At 43.2% G+C, this 17,957-nt stretch overlaps 1 long non-coding RNA gene across 2 annotated transcripts in view; it reads left to right on the forward strand.

Moving 5' to 3' along the window:
* The first annotated feature begins 1,786 nt into the window (after nt 1–1,786).
* The window catches only part of LOC140103762 (uncharacterized), a 58,343-nt gene continuing 42,172 nt past the window's right edge, over nt 1,787–17,957 (forward strand). The window contains exons 1-3 of one of the 2 annotated variants that reach the window (XR_011850170.1): nt 1,787–1,918; nt 4,972–5,046; nt 14,325–14,484. This is a non-coding gene — a long non-coding RNA (uncharacterized lncRNA). Of the gene's footprint in view, nt 1,919–4,971; nt 5,047–14,324; nt 14,485–17,957 lie in introns of those variants that run through there. The other variant, XR_011850171.1, reaches the window with a different exon arrangement.

Here is a 17,957-nt window from a genome sequence, read left to right on the forward strand (position 1 = left end):
AGAACTCCCCTTTAAATGGAGCCATCACACACCTAGTACCGTGGCACATCCACAAGGTGGAGATCTGCGCTGCTGACATTCACCTCCATTGTTCCTTCTATTTGATTTTGGAATTGCTGCGTCTCTCCGGAGAGCAGGACCCATTATAGGGCAGAGAATGAGGTCGCCTTATTATTACCTTCACCCTTTTTATAGACTCCGATCGCACAAAATTATGAGCTGCAAATGCAAGAGCTGAGCTGAGAATATATGCAACCAAGCAAAAAATAACAAATTGGGCTTGTGCACTGACATTACCTCCCCGAAAAGAGTCTAAGAAGTAAATGGTGATATTTATGGAAATCCTGATGATCCAAATAGCGGGGTTTTATTTCTTGGCTCAAGTTATGGGGTAAGAAGGATGTGGAACATTACAGCTTATTTTAAGGGGGTCTTCTGACTGAGGGGGACTGACAGCAAAAAGTGATACTGTGATTTCTGATTAACCCATGAGGTCATTTACTGACATTTTACTTGTTTAACCCTTCAGGGCGCATTCAGGCTGAGCATTTGGTGCAGAAAATAAATTAATTTTGATACATTTTTTCAATGCCCCCCGAGGGTATATTCACATGCAACAGACTTGATGCAAAAATTAAACATTTCAGCAAAAATTACTTACAAAAGTGAGTGTTTTGGTGTCAGACACAAGACCCTGGGAGTATGCGCTAAGGCACATGTAGCAAATATGTCTCTGCTGCAGAACATGCCCAATTTGAGCTTTTTTTTTGCAACAGAAATCCTCCCCACCTCCCCATAATACCGTAGTAAGCGCCAGTTCTTCTACACTTTTTGGGGCACATTTACTTAACCGGTCCTGTCCCAATCCAGCGGCGCGTTCTCCTACAGGGATTCGGGTCTTCCGGCGATTCACTAAGGTCGTGCGCCCGATGTCCACCAGGTGTCGCTGCTGCGCCGAGGTCCGCCGGAGTTCACCAACCTATTCTGGGTGCATGTAAGTGTGTGTCAAGCGACACTTTTTAAAAAAAAAAAAGCACAATTTTTCCGAATCCGCGGGTTTTCCGATGGCCATGGCCCCCGTTTTTTGTTGCATGCATGCCGGCGCTGATGCGACACAATCCGAACGTGTGCGCTAAAAACCCGGGGCATATCGGCGCAAAGCGGTAAAATTCGGAAAAACGCGGACCCTTAGTAAATGTGTCCCTTTGAGTTCTGTTTTGCAGTTTCAATTTAATAACAGATTACTTATGGATTAGTTTTTCCCATCGATTTCAAAGGACTTGCAATGGTGTCGGTGAGTATCTGCTCTTCTGCATCTTCTGTCAAAAGTAAAAAAATACTGAAGGCTGTAAAATAATAAAAAAATGGAAACTGACACCAACGGAAGGCGAGGTATCGTTTTTTTCTAAATGGATCCGTTTAAGGTACCTGTTAAAAAAAATGTGATCTGTTGCTAATTAATGTATCTGTCCAGACAACTGTTTAAATTTCAAAAATTTAAATCTTGTTTTAAAAAACCCCCCAGAAACTGCAAAGTAGAAGCCAAAACAGGGATGAGAACTGGCCCTAACTTCTACATGATAAGATCAGGGATACACAGGGTGTAGATTTTGCGGGTTATGAATCCTTGGCCCATTAACTATCGCTCAGATTCTTAATGTGGATGATCTCCAGCATTACATCCAATGCAATAGATCATAATCACATACAATACAGACTCCAGCCACCGGGGGGCGCTGAGCACAGTATCTGCAGTCTCCTGCAGCAGGTGTGATCTGTGATCGCCTGATTCTACATTCACTGCTAGGATCCCAGCAGACAGGTAAAGAATACAAGTTATTAGTGCTTCCACACTGTCCCAGGTCAGGCTGCACAATTCCCAGCCTTAAAGGGGTCTTCCCCCAAAGACAAGGTAAAGGTAAGGACTTTATCCAGAAGGGGGCTCTCTGTATGTTATAGCTCAGATGTAGCAGGCCTGACAGTGTTTGTTATAACTTTGCTATGTTTATTGTGTAAACATCACTCGGGGATTGAAATTTGAGAACTTTTTTTTCATGGGCCAACCCCTTTAAGGCTGGATTCACATGTAGTATTTGAAACACAATTTAAAGGCAATGTGGAGGAGCCTGCATTGCTTTAACATTGCGCATTGAGTTAACTCAAACACTACGTGTGAATTCAGACTTTGCAGTTTTTGGTTTTATAAATGCAACCTGTAAAGATAAAATACAGCACCACAAGAGACACTGCCCGAAGCAATCAGTGAGAACAGGACCCCCAATCTTGTGATCGGTGGGGTCCCAGCAGTCAGACTTACTAATCAGATTGTTATCCCCCTTTGTGTAGTTAGAGGATAACAATGAAACTTGGTGCAACCCCTTTACATGCGCCCTGCTGCAACTTTGTTGCAATTTTAACACACTGGCTGAATAGACAACCCCAGGCCAGTGGCACACGTGGCGTTTTGAACCCGTTTTTGGGCCATTTTTAAGCAGTCCATTAAAAAACGCATGCATTTTTTTAACGGACTGCTTAAAAACAGTCCAAAAGAACGGCTTCAAAACGCCACATGTGCCGTCGGCTTTAGGCCACGTACGGAATGAGCGCCACGCATGGCGGTTTACCGGCAAAATACATGGTGCTCATTGCCGATTGCAGTGTTAGGTCTGAACGCACTTGAGTTGGGTTTCTAAACGCAATTCAAACGCAGCGTGTGAATACGACCCTCAGTTGGGGACATATATTAAAAGTTTCTTACTTTCGGAATGCAAAGTCTAGCCGAGCCGCACAGAAATGGGGGCTGGAAGCCAAGGTCAGAGCCAGAAATTTTTGCTCCTAAATTCTGCTATGGATGTAACCCACGTGCGCCAAACCTCTGGTGATGTTAGCAACGACTTGATGTGAAACTGTATCTACATTATGATCACGGATCTCCGGTCATTCTGAATTCCAACTACAAAAAAATAAATGAAAGCTGCTGGAATGAATATCTTTGATTCCGATACAGAACAGAAAAGTAGAAATGAAGCCCCTGAGAGGCGCGAGGTCAGAGTGGTGGCGGCCCGGGGGCAACGTGAGCCCCAGAGGATTCCTGGCCATACAGGACGGCTCCGCGGCTCAGCAGGTTAATGTGACGATCGCCTGGTGACAGGGTGTCAATACAAAGCAATTTAGGAGCGCGTGAAAAATCGACCCCAGGTAACAGGCAATTTCTTTGCTTCAATGCCTCAATGCGAGTCACCCAGGTCCGACGCCGCCAGCCATAGACCCGCTCTGTGCTCTCACTTCTCACCAGGGGGGGACTAGAAAGCCCCCCCCTAGAAGAGGCCAAATAGGGCAACTAATACAAGGGGAGAGATACTTTATTTTTTTAAAAATTTTATAGGAATGAAATAATTTTTTTCTAAAATATGAAAATGTCAACAAAAAAATAATAAGTTGAAGAATTAAAAATATTTACTTTATAATAGAATATTTCCATTTTTAAGTATTGTATAATGTATATTTTTTTTTAATATATTAACAATTAAATATTCCAAAAATGGATGGAAAATCAAATAAGTTCTAGATTTTTATTTTTTTTTCATCCCATAGAAAGTTGCTGCGTAAATGTGTATATAATAAAGCATTTTAGATTTTAATTGTTAAAAGTAAATAAGTAACGATACACGATACATAAATATCTACAGTATTTCGGTGCTACCCCCTGCGGGCTCTGCCATCGCGATACAGATGGATGTGTTCAGATTTCCTTCTTGACCTTCATGTGTCACTTTAGGGGTAAAATGCTGATTTCACCGTTTCCCGCGGGTGTCACGGCCATTTATCAGCGCAGCTCATGCTACAACGTAATTAGCTGTTAAATAATGTGCACACAATGGGAGACAATTCATAGGAGCCACAAACAGTGGACGGAAATATAAACCCATGTAAATAACTCATCATGACCTTGGAATAGGACAGAAGGACTGATTGGGGGACACTTATTTTGGGGGATGGTCTCTGGGTTATCTATATAGTATAATATATATTGTACATCCACATTACAGCCCATTCCCAAGGTCCTCTTCATCTGACCTTTTGATCAGCCTGTAAACGCTATTTATTCAGCCCAATGCCCCGCCCCCGAGGATCTCATGGGCTGAACGTCAGTCTCTATAGGGTTTTATGCATACAGATTAATCCTAGACCAGTGATGGTGAACCTTTTAGAGACCGAGTGCCCAAACTACAAGAAAGACCCGCTTATTTATCGCAAAGTGCCAACACAGAAATGTAATTTGTGATTTATACTCCCTTCTCTGTCACAGCTTTCATTGATACCAGCACCTGAGGACATAAATAAAGCAGAAAATAGTCCCAGGTAGCGCTGTCACTTTAAAATATCTCTGTGCACAGCAAGTCCTGGGCTGTCTGGGACTGCAGGAAGATACCTGGAGTCATCTCTGGTGATGGCCTGAGTGCCCACAGAAAGGGCTCTGAGTGCCACAGGTTAGCCATCACTGTCCTAGACCATTGTCCCACCCCCAAGGGTCTCTTAATCTGAACTTTGGCCTCTAAAGTGTTCGATAGCAATGTATAAACCATTCCCCCGCCTCTGAGGATCTTTTGATTTTAACTTTGGTCTCTGTAGGGTTTGTAGGAATAGGGTTTGGCCTCTAAAGGGTTCTATAGTATTGTATAAACAATTTCTCCGCCTCTGAGGATCTTTTTGAATTTAATTTTGGTCTCTGTATGGTTTGTAGCAATGTATACAATCCTAGTTTGGCAGATATGGTATCCTCATTGCAACCACATGGCCATAGCTTCCAATCATAGACTTTTGCCCCACCCACAAGGTTCTCTTAACTTAAAATTTGGTACCAACAGTGTTTTTATAGCAATCTGAGAAAATAGATTTTGCAGCTATATTGAAGTTGCCTCCTACTGGATAATCATTTTACATGAGTGTTTTTGTTTTTCCCCTCTACAGGGTGCAATGTTCAGTAGCAGTGATCATGTCCAGTCTCCATGTGATAACCATCATGAAGGATTCACCTGGTATAAAGTAAGAACCATGTATTTTACATGATTTGAGGTCTTTGGGGAATATTTTAATGATTTTTCTATAAATTTTATATGATCGGGGATAAACTTCCAACATTGAGGATATTGTAATACTTATGATCTGTGGTCCCGGTAGTAGGGACGGGTTTAATGTCCAAGCTAAGGAACTATATAAATGGGATTTAATTACACAACCAGGATTATTTGTCTTGTTAGGATTTTAGCTTCTCCCAAGTGCAAAGGGGGCCTATCCTCACATTACTCTATGGTGCTCTAAATGCCTGCTGTAGTATTGAACCAGAAGCCTGCTACAGTTTTTACTCTGAGCAGAGGGAATTATTAGCAAAAATACAACATTTCACAGTAAATTCCAACCTGTCTCTATCAGTTCTAGTGTATGCAATTTTGATTGCCACGGGATCAAACCATAAATCTTCTATGTTTGGGCAGGACAGATTCTTCTCATGAATAGCTTCTCTTGTCTGCATGATACAGTGTGATCTCTGCCCCTCCCCCCTCCATTACAAGACAGGCTTACACACAGACAAATTAACAGGCGCTTCCTACCAGCAAGCAGCATGCACAGACTTACTCTACAAGCTACAGGCAAGATAAGGCCTTTATAGTAGGGGATATAGCAGGGCTGACTGTGTGTGTAATAGCTCAGTTAGCAGAGTGTCATTGTGTGTTATATGCATCTCAAGAATCTCATCATCTCTCATCTGTCTCATCTCTCTTTTTATGTGTCAGATACTAGTGAATGTTCAGAAGCTAAATAAAAGTGTAGATAACCCTGTACACTGATAATCTAAGCACATTGTCAGCACACAGCATCTCACAGCACAGAGGGATCATGAAGTGTCTGCTTAGACTTTGGAATATTACACTAACCATCACTGAGTGATAGGAGCTAAAACAGCAATAAAACTGAGTTACATTATAAAGTGAGGGGGTTACTCTATTGTTAAAGATAGGGGGTTAAAATTTGAGAAATTTCTTTCATGGGCAAAACCCTTTAAGAATTAGAAGGGGAGACGGCTGCTAATATGTGAGAAAGTTACAGAGGGAATAATGACAGTCATATGTTCTCCTTATTTATGCACAGAAATGGGGAATATATCTCATTAAAAACAAAAATATTATTTCAAATTGTTGAAATTTTGGTATAGATTTTTTTTTATTTTTACTTTTTGCTTCTTTTTTTTCCTTTTTACACGCAGCCCCCTCCTTCCACTAACCTATTTTCTTTCAGCAACTGAAAAGTAGGTTACCTACGTCTCACCTGTCTGAAACCATTAAGATGCGGCGCACATTTTATTCTCGCTTCATGAATTAACCAAAAAACGGGAAATCTCCGGTATTCTCTATACAGGAGGCGCACAGAGACCCGAGGGGGGGGGGCATCGGCAAAAATCTGCGGATTGCTATTTATTCTAATATATATAGAATTTGTTTCATAATTTATATTTATATTTATGATTTTTTTAGCTATAACTTTTATACATAAAGTTTTTATATTTTTATATGATTTTTTTTAGCTATAACTTTTATATATGAAAGTTTTATTTTGTTTTTGGTATATTTTTGTACTTTTTGTAAATTTCATGATAAACAGAAAATTAATAACTGGTTTAAAAAAAAAAAAAATTCCCGTCAGCTCTAAAAAAAAACAAAAAAAACCTAACGTTCAGCAGAAATAACGGAGAAGCGTCTCGAGGTAATTATATCTTTTTTCCCGCCGGTGCGATGATTTATGATTTCCAGCCTCTTTTATTCAGCGTTTTTTATGCTGAGATTAGGTAAATTGACCATAGAGCGCCATATAGTGATACAACGTGTTATAGAAAACGTATTCTTACCATTGTCCTCGCTGATTGGCGCCTCCGTATTGTGACAGTCCTAGGTATTGGTGATGGGGGGGGGGAAGGGGGGGTAAAGCGGCTGAGATATTATTATATATTCTATCCTAATCGCTACTTATAAACTTGTCCTGATGAAGAGCGGCTTCCCGCGTAATGTCACCTAATAAACGAGGTTTATCCTGAAGATCTCGCCGCTTCCTTCTCATAAATATTGATCCGCGGGAGGAATTCAGTCCGTCTGTAAATATCACCATCTACGGAGATTCTTAAAGGGAACCTGGCATAAGGATAATCAGACATACAAATCTATGGCCAATCAGAAAGACAGAAGAAGGAAGGCCCTCCCCCTTTTCCAGCATATAGCACTTCAAGGTAGTGTCATGTGACCACTGCTGCTAATGAGGAGGGGCTTGTGTGGCCGGGGTCTTGAAACTTCTTTGGGGGGGCCCATATGAGAAGTGGAGTGATGTGGCTCCTGTAACCACCGCAGCCAATCAGTGTCATAAAGACAGCCGCCACTAGGGGGTGATTAATTAGAGCTCCCCCTAGTGGTAACAGCGGGAGGACAGAATTTTATCATTGAACTATATCTGTGCAGGGGATATGTATCAGAATAAAGATCTGACACCTATGAAGATGTAATCAGAAATTCTAGACAATTGTCTGGGATCTATTGTTCAATTGTAATTTAATTTATTTTTGGGATTCCTAATAGGCTCAAAAAGTTATTGACACCAGGATTCTAGAATGAAGGGCTGAATGAATTCCCCCTGTAATGATTTGTGTAGATATAGAATCCTGTATTCCTGCAACCTCCACTAGGGGGAGCTCAGGTATGTACTGCAGACTGTGAGTGCCCCCTAGTGGTAGCTGCACAGGAACAAAATCTGCTCAGTCAGCTATATCTCTGCAGAGGATTCGGAACTCTGTAACGGAATAATATAGATCCGAATATAGATTTGATCTGTTTCAGAAGATATTTTAAGAAAGTTTGCAACATTTTTGCCCAAATTAACAGAATTTTATTGCTCATGACTGTGAGAACTGTCTGCAACTCTTTAGGGATTTATTCATGGAGGCCACGCGACAAATAGCGGTTGTGGTTATCAGGGGCGGATTAAGACTACGATCGGTCCTGGGCTGGATGAATATTATTGCCCCTACAAGTCTGGAATCGCTTCCTACATCTGGTACTAGAATCAGCTTCTTGGGGAATGGAGGATGAGCCCCTTCTGCTGCTTTCAATCCGCGGTTGCAGGACCCTTGGAGGACCTTCAAAAGGTCCTGAAATGGCTCTTGAGTAAATCTGTATTAATAGCAGGAACAGGGGTATGTAGATGGGTGAGGGTATAAAGTTTGATCAGTGGTTGGGGTGACCATGGGCCCCCTAGAAGTCTTGGGCCCTGGGCTACTGCCCCATCCGCCTGTGTTATAATCCACTATTGGTGGTTATTTTTTTTTCCCTAATTTTCCCATTTTTTTCTTGCTGATCTGCCCCCTGGTGGCAGCGTAGTGTTTGGCCTCTGTGACCTCCGGCGTGTCGTCGCTGTCTCTATCTCTCTGTTATCTCTCCACCTTTGTGACAGCGTCGGCCCCTTTTATCTGGGAGTCGCGGTAAATGATGATTCCCCTTCATTATGCGCGCTGTGCGCCGGCGAGGTGACTCAATAAATGTCACTCTCAGGTTGTCAGCCGCCGAATATTCTGCATAATAACAAGTGGAAAACCAAAGGGGGGAAAGGCGGCGTCTCCCCGCAGAGTAAACACTGCGCACAATATTATTACCTCTCCCGCTCGCCCCCCGCGCGCAGTCACTTAGTGACATGAATTAGTAATATGGACATCAGTCGACTGTCAAAACAGCGCAATGTGAACAAGACTCAGGTAGTCAGTGCCGCCGCCGCGGGAACAGACACACGAGGAGGCAACACCGCGATATCGATCATGTGGAGGGGGGGGGCGGCGCATTCAAAAACATTGCCCCTTCACGGCACATTGTCTTCTGGTACGTTCCATGTTTTTCAGTAAAATGAGCGAAAGCAACAAATTGTTGCCAATTTCGTAGTCGTCCGGTGCAACGTTTCTAAGACTATGGGGCTCATTTACTAAGGGTCCGAATATTTCCGATTTCCGACGAATTGCCCTGGGATTTTGGCGCACGCAATCGAATTGTGGCGCATTGGCGCTGGCTTTCACGGGACAGAAATGGGGGGGGGGCGTGGCCGTCGGAAAACCGGACGGATTCGGACAAACAAAATTTGTGTCGCAAGAATAGCACTCACATACACAGGGACGAAGAAGGTGAACTCCGGCGGACCTCAGCGCAGCAGCGACACCTAGTGGACATTGGGCGCACGTGAATCCCGGGAGAACTTAAATCAACGTCGGACAACGCGCCGTGGGATCGCAAATGAACCGGGTAAGTAAATGTGCCCCTATGAGTCCTGTGACTGAGTCCTATGAGTTCTATGACCTCTTCATGGATGTTGTAACTTCTAGACACAAATTGGTTGATTTTTATTAATGTGCCGTTTTGTGTTTCCAGCTATGGTACAAAATCTGCAAAAAATCCACCCAGAATCGGCTTTCATTTCAACGAAACGCAGTGTTAGATACTAGGTGAGGGGCCGCTCATGTGGAAGCCCCCTTTCTATGTGTGAGCCCCTGTGGATCCATGGAAAGAGTCATTTTTAGGGCAATTAAAGAAAAAAAAAAACGGAATAAAAATCTGCAGTGTAAAATTGGCCTTAAGTGTTACCAAGGTAACAGACTACAACAAAACCTCTGTAGTCAGATACTGTATTCCTGGTTACTCTACTTCCTACAGACAATAAATAAGACTGTGGAAGGGCTTAACAGAGGATTTCAGCATCTACATTTTTTTGTTGATGTAAATTTTTTTGTATTTTTTTTAATGATTTTATGGCTCCATTTCCTTTTCTCCTGTGACTTATTAGTTTTTTTTTTTTCATGTTCAGTCACATCCAAAGTTGCTCCTCCCATCTATACTTGTTTCCTGTTCAGTGCATTATGGGAAGTTGCACGCGTTCAGATCACTTCTCTTACATTGAAAAACAGAAACACTGCAGGACAAATGCAGCTTTGGATGTGACTAGAGCATGAGTCTATAAAATCCATGCACATACATAATTATGTAAATTTGATGCAAATGTCTCTTTTGAGTGGCCGCACATCGTTAATACAAGGATGATGGGGGGGGGGGGGGGGACTTTTTTTGCTCCATATGAAAAATCCACATAAAACTATCTCCTGCGCTGAACCTGGTGTTTTTTTTTTTTTTTGTTTTTTTTTTTACAGCCCAATTATTTTCTTTGTGGCAGATAAGAAGTGAGGAGAAGTTCATATAATCGACACGCCGCTGATGTGTGATTAGTTATCTAATTATGCGGCGCGTTTTCCATCATTAACTAAGAATTAATGTATTCCGCGCGCCGGCAGATTAACAAAAATGATATTTAAATAACATCCTGACTCTTCGCCGCCGCAATGACTGAGAGGGAGACAATGACCGATCCTCGCGCGGCCGCTCCAGTCACTGACCGACGCAACGTATAGAAAATAGGAGTTTAGTCACAATTAGCCGCTAAGACGACGGAGGAGGACGACTTCCATCAGCTGCTGATTCATGACCTTCCCCTTTCTTGAATACATGTTGGGTGGTGGAAACCGGTCACAGCTTTACTATCATATATCTGGATATAAATATAAATCGTTATAAAACTCAGAAATCTCAGCATCATACACATTTTGATGTCAATCTCCATTGCTAGACTGTACTATGCCTATCCGGACTCCCAGATGACAAGTCAGCCAGACGAGCAAAGCGGCATTCTATTATTTCTCCATTTCTCGTCGCTAGCTGTGAGTTCGTTATAAAACTCGGAAATCTCAACATCATACACATTCCAAAGTAAATCTCCAGTAAATCAAAGTAAATCTCGACTGCACTATGCCTATCCGAACTCCCAGATGACAAGTCGGCCAGACGAGCAAAGCAGCATTCCATTATTTCTTCATTTCTCACCGCTAGCTTTAAGTTCGTTATAAAACTCGGAAATCTCAACATCCTACATATTTTTACGTAAATCTCTAGAGTGAAAAACATAGCTAAAATGCACTATGCACATCTGGACTCCCAGATAACAAGTCGGCCAGACGAACAAGGCAGCATTCCATTATTTCTCATTTCCTCGGAACACGGAAATATCAACATCATATATATTTTTACGTAAATCTCTACAAGAAACATTGTCTCGGACTGCACTAAGCCCATGTGGACTCCCAGATGACAGGCCGGCCAGACGAGCAAAGCAGCATTCCATTATTTCTCCATTTCTTGTCGCTAGCTGTGAGTTCTTTATAAAACTTGGAAATCTCAACATCGTACACATTCCAAAGTAAATCTCTACAGTGAAAAACATGGTTAAAATGCCCTAAACTGCACTATGCACAACTGGACTCCCAGATAACAAGTCAGTCAAACGAGCAAAGCGGCATTCTATTATTTCTCCATTTCTCATTTCCTCAGAACACGGAAATATCAACATCATACATATTTGTACGTAAATCTCTAAGTAAAACATTGGGGCAGATTTGCTTACCCGGTCCATTCGCGATCCAATGGCGCGTTCTGTGTGGAGGATTCGGGTCTTCCGGCGATTCACTAAGGCAGTTACTCTGAGGTCCACCAGGTGTCGCTGCTGCGCTGAAGTTCATCGGAATGTACTGAACTTCACCAAGCCGGGTCGAGTGCAGGTAAGCGCGTGTCCAGCGGCACTTTTTATTAATTTTTTTAAAAATGCGGTGGTTTCTCCGAATCCGTCGGGTTTTCGTTCGGCCGCGCCCCCAATTTCCGTTGTGTGCACGCTGGTGCCGATGCGCCACAATCCAATCGCGTGCGCCCAAAACCCGGGGCAATTCAGGGAAAATCGGCGCAAAACGGAAAACCCGCCGCTCAAACGCGATTCAGACCCTTAGTAAATGACCCCCACTGTCTCGGACTGCGCTAAGCCCTTGTGGACTCCCAGATGACAAGCCGGCCAGATGAGCATAGCAGCATTCCATTATTTGTCACCTCCAGCTGTGATTTTGTTATAAAACTCGGAAATCTCAACATCCTACACATTCCAAAGTAAATCTCCACAATGAAAAATATGGCTTAAATGCCCTAAACTGCACATCTGGACTCCCAGATAACAAGTCGGCCAGACGAGCAAAGCGGCATTCTATTGTTTCTCCATTTCTCACTTACTTGGAAATATCAACATCATTCACATTTTTAAGTAAATCTCCACGAGAAACATTGTCTCGAATGCACTATGCCCATCTGGACTCCCACATGACAAGTCGGCCAGACGAGCAGCACATCCATCTTCTCCCCATTTCTCACCGCCATCTGTAACTTCAGGACTATAAAACAGAGAAAATGTTAACAGTACAAGAAAAAACTGAAACTTAAAGGGAGGTAGGACGGGGGGGGGGGGGGGGGGGGCTTTGGTGCCGCAGATCCAAGAGGAAGTGGAGTAGATGCCCCTTATAAAACCAGGAAACAGGAAGAAGCAGGAGAGGGGAGGAGAAAACACTCTAGCAACACCCACGTCAATAAAGTGCTAAGTTAACCCTGTAGTGCATAGACTAAGCTAAAAACAGCATTCACCAGTCCGGGTGCACCTTCCCTGATTGGTCAGGAGTTCACCACATTTCGGTCTCTGTAGTAGAAATAGGAAAACTTTGATTTTAAAAACAAAACATGAACCAGTTGGAGTGACGAGGGCGGTGGAGAATTTTATATTTTTTTGGCTTTCTTTCAACGTCCGTCATGAGGACAAAGAACCCTGATTTCGTGCAGAATCGCGTTTTGGTCTCTATATTTACAAGAAAAAAGGTGAAAATTATTTTTGAATTTTTCTTTAGAAAACAAAATAATTTATACTGTGGATGGAGATGATATTTAATGCCTGTCAGGAAGGAGAAGGCAGTGGAGAACAATTTTTGTATTTTTTTTTTTGTACATAATCACAGGTAATTGTACGCTTGCGGATAAACGCATTTCGGTCTCCGGGTAGTAAAAATATAAAATTATGTAGAATGTTTTTGATCATTTGTGATAGTTGCATGGAATGAAATTCTGGTGTTTTTTTTTTTTTTTTTTGGCTTTAGGTCATTACAAGTTTAAAGATAAAAACATTGATTTTGTTGTTGAACGCGTTTCAGTCTCCGAAATTTGAAAAGATGCTGAATATTTATGTATCCAGTTTTGCTACTGGGTAGAAATAAGATAATGTCAGTGGAAATTTTTGTTTTGTTTGTCTCCTTTTTTGGATAACATGATAAATGTCATTTTCTGAATTAACGCATTTCAGTTTGTGGCATTGAAGATTTTTTGTAATTTTTTTTTTTTTTTTTTACAAAATCACAAGTAATTGTACACTTGCGGATAAACGCATTTCGGTCTCTGGGTAGTAGAAATATGAAAATATGTAGAATGTTTTTGATCTTTTGTGATAGCTGCATGGAATGAAATCGTGGTGTTTTTTATGTGGGTTTTTTGGCTTTAGGTCATTACAATTTTAAGGATAAAAATGTTGATTTTGTTGTTAAACGCGTCTCCAAATTTTGAAAAGATGCAGAATATTTATGAATCTTGTTACATATTCATGTATCCAGTCTTTCTACTGGACACAAATGAGTCAGGGGAAATTTTTGTTTTGGACAACATGATAAATAAATGTCATTTTCTGAATTAACGCATTTCAGTCGGTGGCAGTGAAAATTTTTTTTTTGTACTTTTTCTAATAACATTTTTTTACCATTTTGACTGCATTTAGCATCAATTCTAAAGATGAATAATTGAGATTTTTCTAAATATTTTTTTTGCCTTTATGTCTGTACTGAAGGAATATGAAATGTTGGGGTATGAATATTTTTTACTTTTTGCACATTCAAAAATGTATTTATTTTTTACTAATTGGGAAAAAGATGTAAACGGCAGATAATTAGGGTTTTTTTTAAAAATTCTATAACAATTCTGAGGGCAAATATCCTAATTTTGAGGATTGACACGTTTCGGACTCTGTTTTGTAGAAACATGTATAGACTATTTTTTGATAGAATTTTTTTGACTATTTTCGAGATGGTACATGAGGACAATTTCTGTACATTTTGAAGACCCATTACTGAGATTTTCTAGATTAACGCGTTTCAGTCTCTGTATAGGAGGAATATGAAATTATGCAGAATATGATTGGCTTATTTTCTGTATAACTTTCCGCCATCTCTGCAGATTCCAAAATTGATAACTTACACGACCGCTGGGGAATACGACGGCCCTGGATAATTTTTTTGTAATTTTTCTTTTTTTTTTTTCTTTTTGCTTTCCCGCATTCCGACCAAACAGTACCGCGAAACCTCCAGCTATCGGCATCAATTCCGCGGCCTCCCCGGGGACTGTAAATGCTTAAATGAGATTGAACCTGAGGCAGGAGCGATGTGCGGCCCCTCGCTATGAGAAGAGAAGGTAACGCTCTACACGCTGTAATCCTCATCTCACCGGAGGAAGGGGGGGATCCGGGGTCTAAGTGGCTCTTCACATTAATAGGATGGGTGATGCACGTCCCTTTAAGAAGATTTAGACCCATAAATAAAATAATTTCCCCTTTAAAATCATCTTTATAGTTTTTTTTCTGTTCCTGGGAAAGCTGAGTGGCTAACAATAGAGTCATGATTCTGTGACAGTGGCCCAGTGACCTCTACATACAACCCATTTATCGAATAATATTTCATTTTGGTATTGTCTTAATGCATAAGTAAGTTAAGTGCCATTCAGGAGTCTGGGAAAGTTGTGTTATGACCACCATTTAAACATCTTATGGGAGTGCAGTTAGATTTCTTATACTCCGCAATGGAAACTAAGCTGAGAAATTCTACAAGATCCTGTGTCAATGTTTCATTCAACTGATTTGCCATTCAGGAGTTTGGGAAAGCTGAGTAACAAGTCACATGGCCACAGGGAGCTTCCATAGGGAATTTATTATCCTTTATTATTAGTAGTTACATAGTCTTCAATGGTAGATTTGTTTCTAAGATACACTTGTTTTTATCTGAAACTAGGTAAAATGCCTCTCAGGGATCTAGGAAAGCTGAGTAACATGTAACTCCTGAGCTCCGGCAGACATCCTAGTGGGCTTTTTCCTTCATCTTTGCCAGAAATATGTTAAATGATGCAGATTTGCTCCTGTATTCGGTCAGAAGTGAGTAGATTTGCCCATCAGGGGTATGGAAAAGCTGGGTTACAGGCAGAAGGCGCACTTTTAAGTTCTTGAATGGGATTATTCTATACAATAATCCCATACTCCTCCGTGGCAGCTATACTCAGTTGTCTATCCTTTGCTCCTGTACCAGTTGACCTTTCAGGGGAAAGTTGGGTGATGAGTAATATGGTGACTTTTTGACCCATTGCTCTGGATAAGCTGCGATGTGCCACGGCGTGTGAGGGGTTACATCCCTGGTAGGGTCTGGGTGCAGTCTCCCCCTGTCATCTCCAGACGTGTTAATTGACCTGAGTGCAGGTAACAGACTCTCGGATAATGACTGTCCCATCCCCTTACTGTATGCGCCACAGCGGGTGGGGGCGACATGGATCCCAATCATCCCGCACAGAGACTGACAGAAGAGACAAATCCTCATCTAAGATCCAATTGTCTCTGTGACCTGCAGGAGATTAAAGGCAAATCACCGCTCACATATAAATATACACTGTACACACACACATATATATATACAGACTGTACACACACGCACATATATACACACTGTACACACACGCACATGTATAAATATATATATACACAGTGTACACACATACATATATACACGGTGTACACATATGTATACATACACATATACACTCAGCGGCCACTTTATTAGGTCCACCTGTCCAACTGCTCGTTAACACTTAATTTCTAATCAGCCAATCACATGGCGGCAAGTCAGTGCATTTAGGCATGTAGACATGGTCAAGACAATCTCCTGCAGTTCTCCCGAGCATCAGTATGGGGAAGAAAGGTGATTTGTGGCCTGTGAACGTGGCATGGTTGTTGGTGCCAGAAGGGCTGGTCTGAGTATTTCAGAAACTGCTGATCTACTGGGATTTTCACGCACAACCATCTCTAGGGTTTACAGAGAATGGTCCAAAAAAGAAAAAACATCCAGTGAGCGGCAGTTCTGTGGGCGGAAATGCCTTGTTGATGCCAGAGGTCAGAGGAGAATGGGCAGACTGGTTCGAGCTGATAGAAAGGCAACAGTGACTCAAATCACCACCCGTTACAACCAAGGTAGGCAGAAGAGCATCTCTGAACGCACAGTACATCCAACTTTGAGGCAGATGGGCTACAGCAGCAGAAGACCACACCGGGTGCCACTCCTTTCAGCTAAGAACAGGAAACTGAGGCTACAATTTGCACAAGCTCATCGAAATTGGACAGTAGAAGATTGGAAAAACGTTGCCTGGTCCGATGAGTCTCGATTTCTGCTGCGACATTCGGATGGTAGGGTCAGAATTTGGCGTCAACAACATGAAAGCATGGATCCATCCTGCCTTGTATCAGCGGGTCAGGCTGGTGGTGGTGGTGTCATGGATCCATCCTGCCTTGTATCAGCGGGTTAGGCTGGTGGTGGTGGTGTCATGGATCCATCCTGCCTTGTATCAGCGGGTCAGGCTGGTGCTGGTGGTGTCATGGATCCATCCTGCCTTGTATCAGCGGCTCGGCTGGTGGTGGTGGTGTCATGGATCCATCCTGCCTTGTATCAGCGGGTCAGGCTGGTGGTGCTGGTGTCATGGATCCATCCTGCCTTGTATCAGCGGCTCAGGCTGGTGCTGGTGGTGTCATGGATCCATCCTGCCTTGTATCAGCGGCTCAGGCTGGTGCTGGTGGTGTCATGGATCCATCCTGCCTTGTATCAGCGGCTCAGGCTGGTGCTGGTGTCATGGATCCATCCTGCCTTGTATCAGCGGCTCAGGCTGGTGGTGGTGGTGTCATGGATCCATCCTGCCTTGTATCAGCGGCTCAGGCTGGTGGTGCTGGTGTCATGGATCCATCCTGCCTTGTATCAGCGGCTCAGGCTGGTGGTGCTGGTGTCATGGATCCATCCTGCCTTGTATCAGCGGGTCAGGCTGGTGGTGGTGGTGTCATGGATCCATCCTGCCTTGTATCAGCGGCTCAGGCTGGTGGTGGTGGTGTCATGGATCCATCCTGCCTTGTATCAGCGGCTCAGGCTGGTGGTGCTGGTGTCATGGATCCATCCTGCCTTGTATCAGCGGCTCAGGCTGGTGCTGGTGGTGTCATGGATCCATCCTGCCTTGTATCAGCGGGTCAGGCTGGTGGTGGTGGTGTCATGGATCCATCCTGCCTTGTATCAGCGGCTCAGGCTGGTGCTGGTGGTGTCATGGATCCATCCTGCCTTGTATCAGCGGCTCAGGCTGGTGGTGGTGGTGTCATGGATCCATCCTGCCTTGTATCAGCGGCTCAGGCTGGTGGTGCTGGTGTCATGGATCCATCCTGCCTTGTATCAGCGGGTCAGGCTGGTGGTGGTGGTGGTGTCATGGATCCATCCTGCCTTGTATCAGCGGCTCAGGCTGGTGGTGGTGGTGTCATGGATCCATCCTGCCTTGTATCAGCGGCTCAGGCTGGTGGTGGTGGTGTCATGGATCCATCCTGCCTTGTATCAGCGGCTCAGGCTGGTGGTGGTGGTGTCATGGATCCATCCTGCCTTGTATCAGCGGCTCAGGCTGGTGGTGGGGGTGTCATGGATCCATCCTGCCTGGTATCAGCGGCTCAGGCTGGTGGTGGTGGTGTCATGGATCCATCCTGCCTTGTATCAGCGGCTCAGGCTGGTGGTGGTGGTGTCATGGATCCATCCTGCCTTGTATCAGCGGCTCAGGCTGGTGGTGGTGGTGTCATGGATCCATCCTGCCTTGTATCAGCGGCTCAGGCTGGTGGTGGGGGTGTCATGGATCCATCCTGCCTGGTAT

This window comes from Engystomops pustulosus, chromosome 10, assembly GCF_040894005.1.
Source record: "Engystomops pustulosus chromosome 10, aEngPut4.maternal, whole genome shotgun sequence".
In the NCBI taxonomy this organism is placed as follows: Eukaryota; Metazoa; Chordata; class Amphibia; order Anura; family Leptodactylidae; genus Engystomops; species Engystomops pustulosus.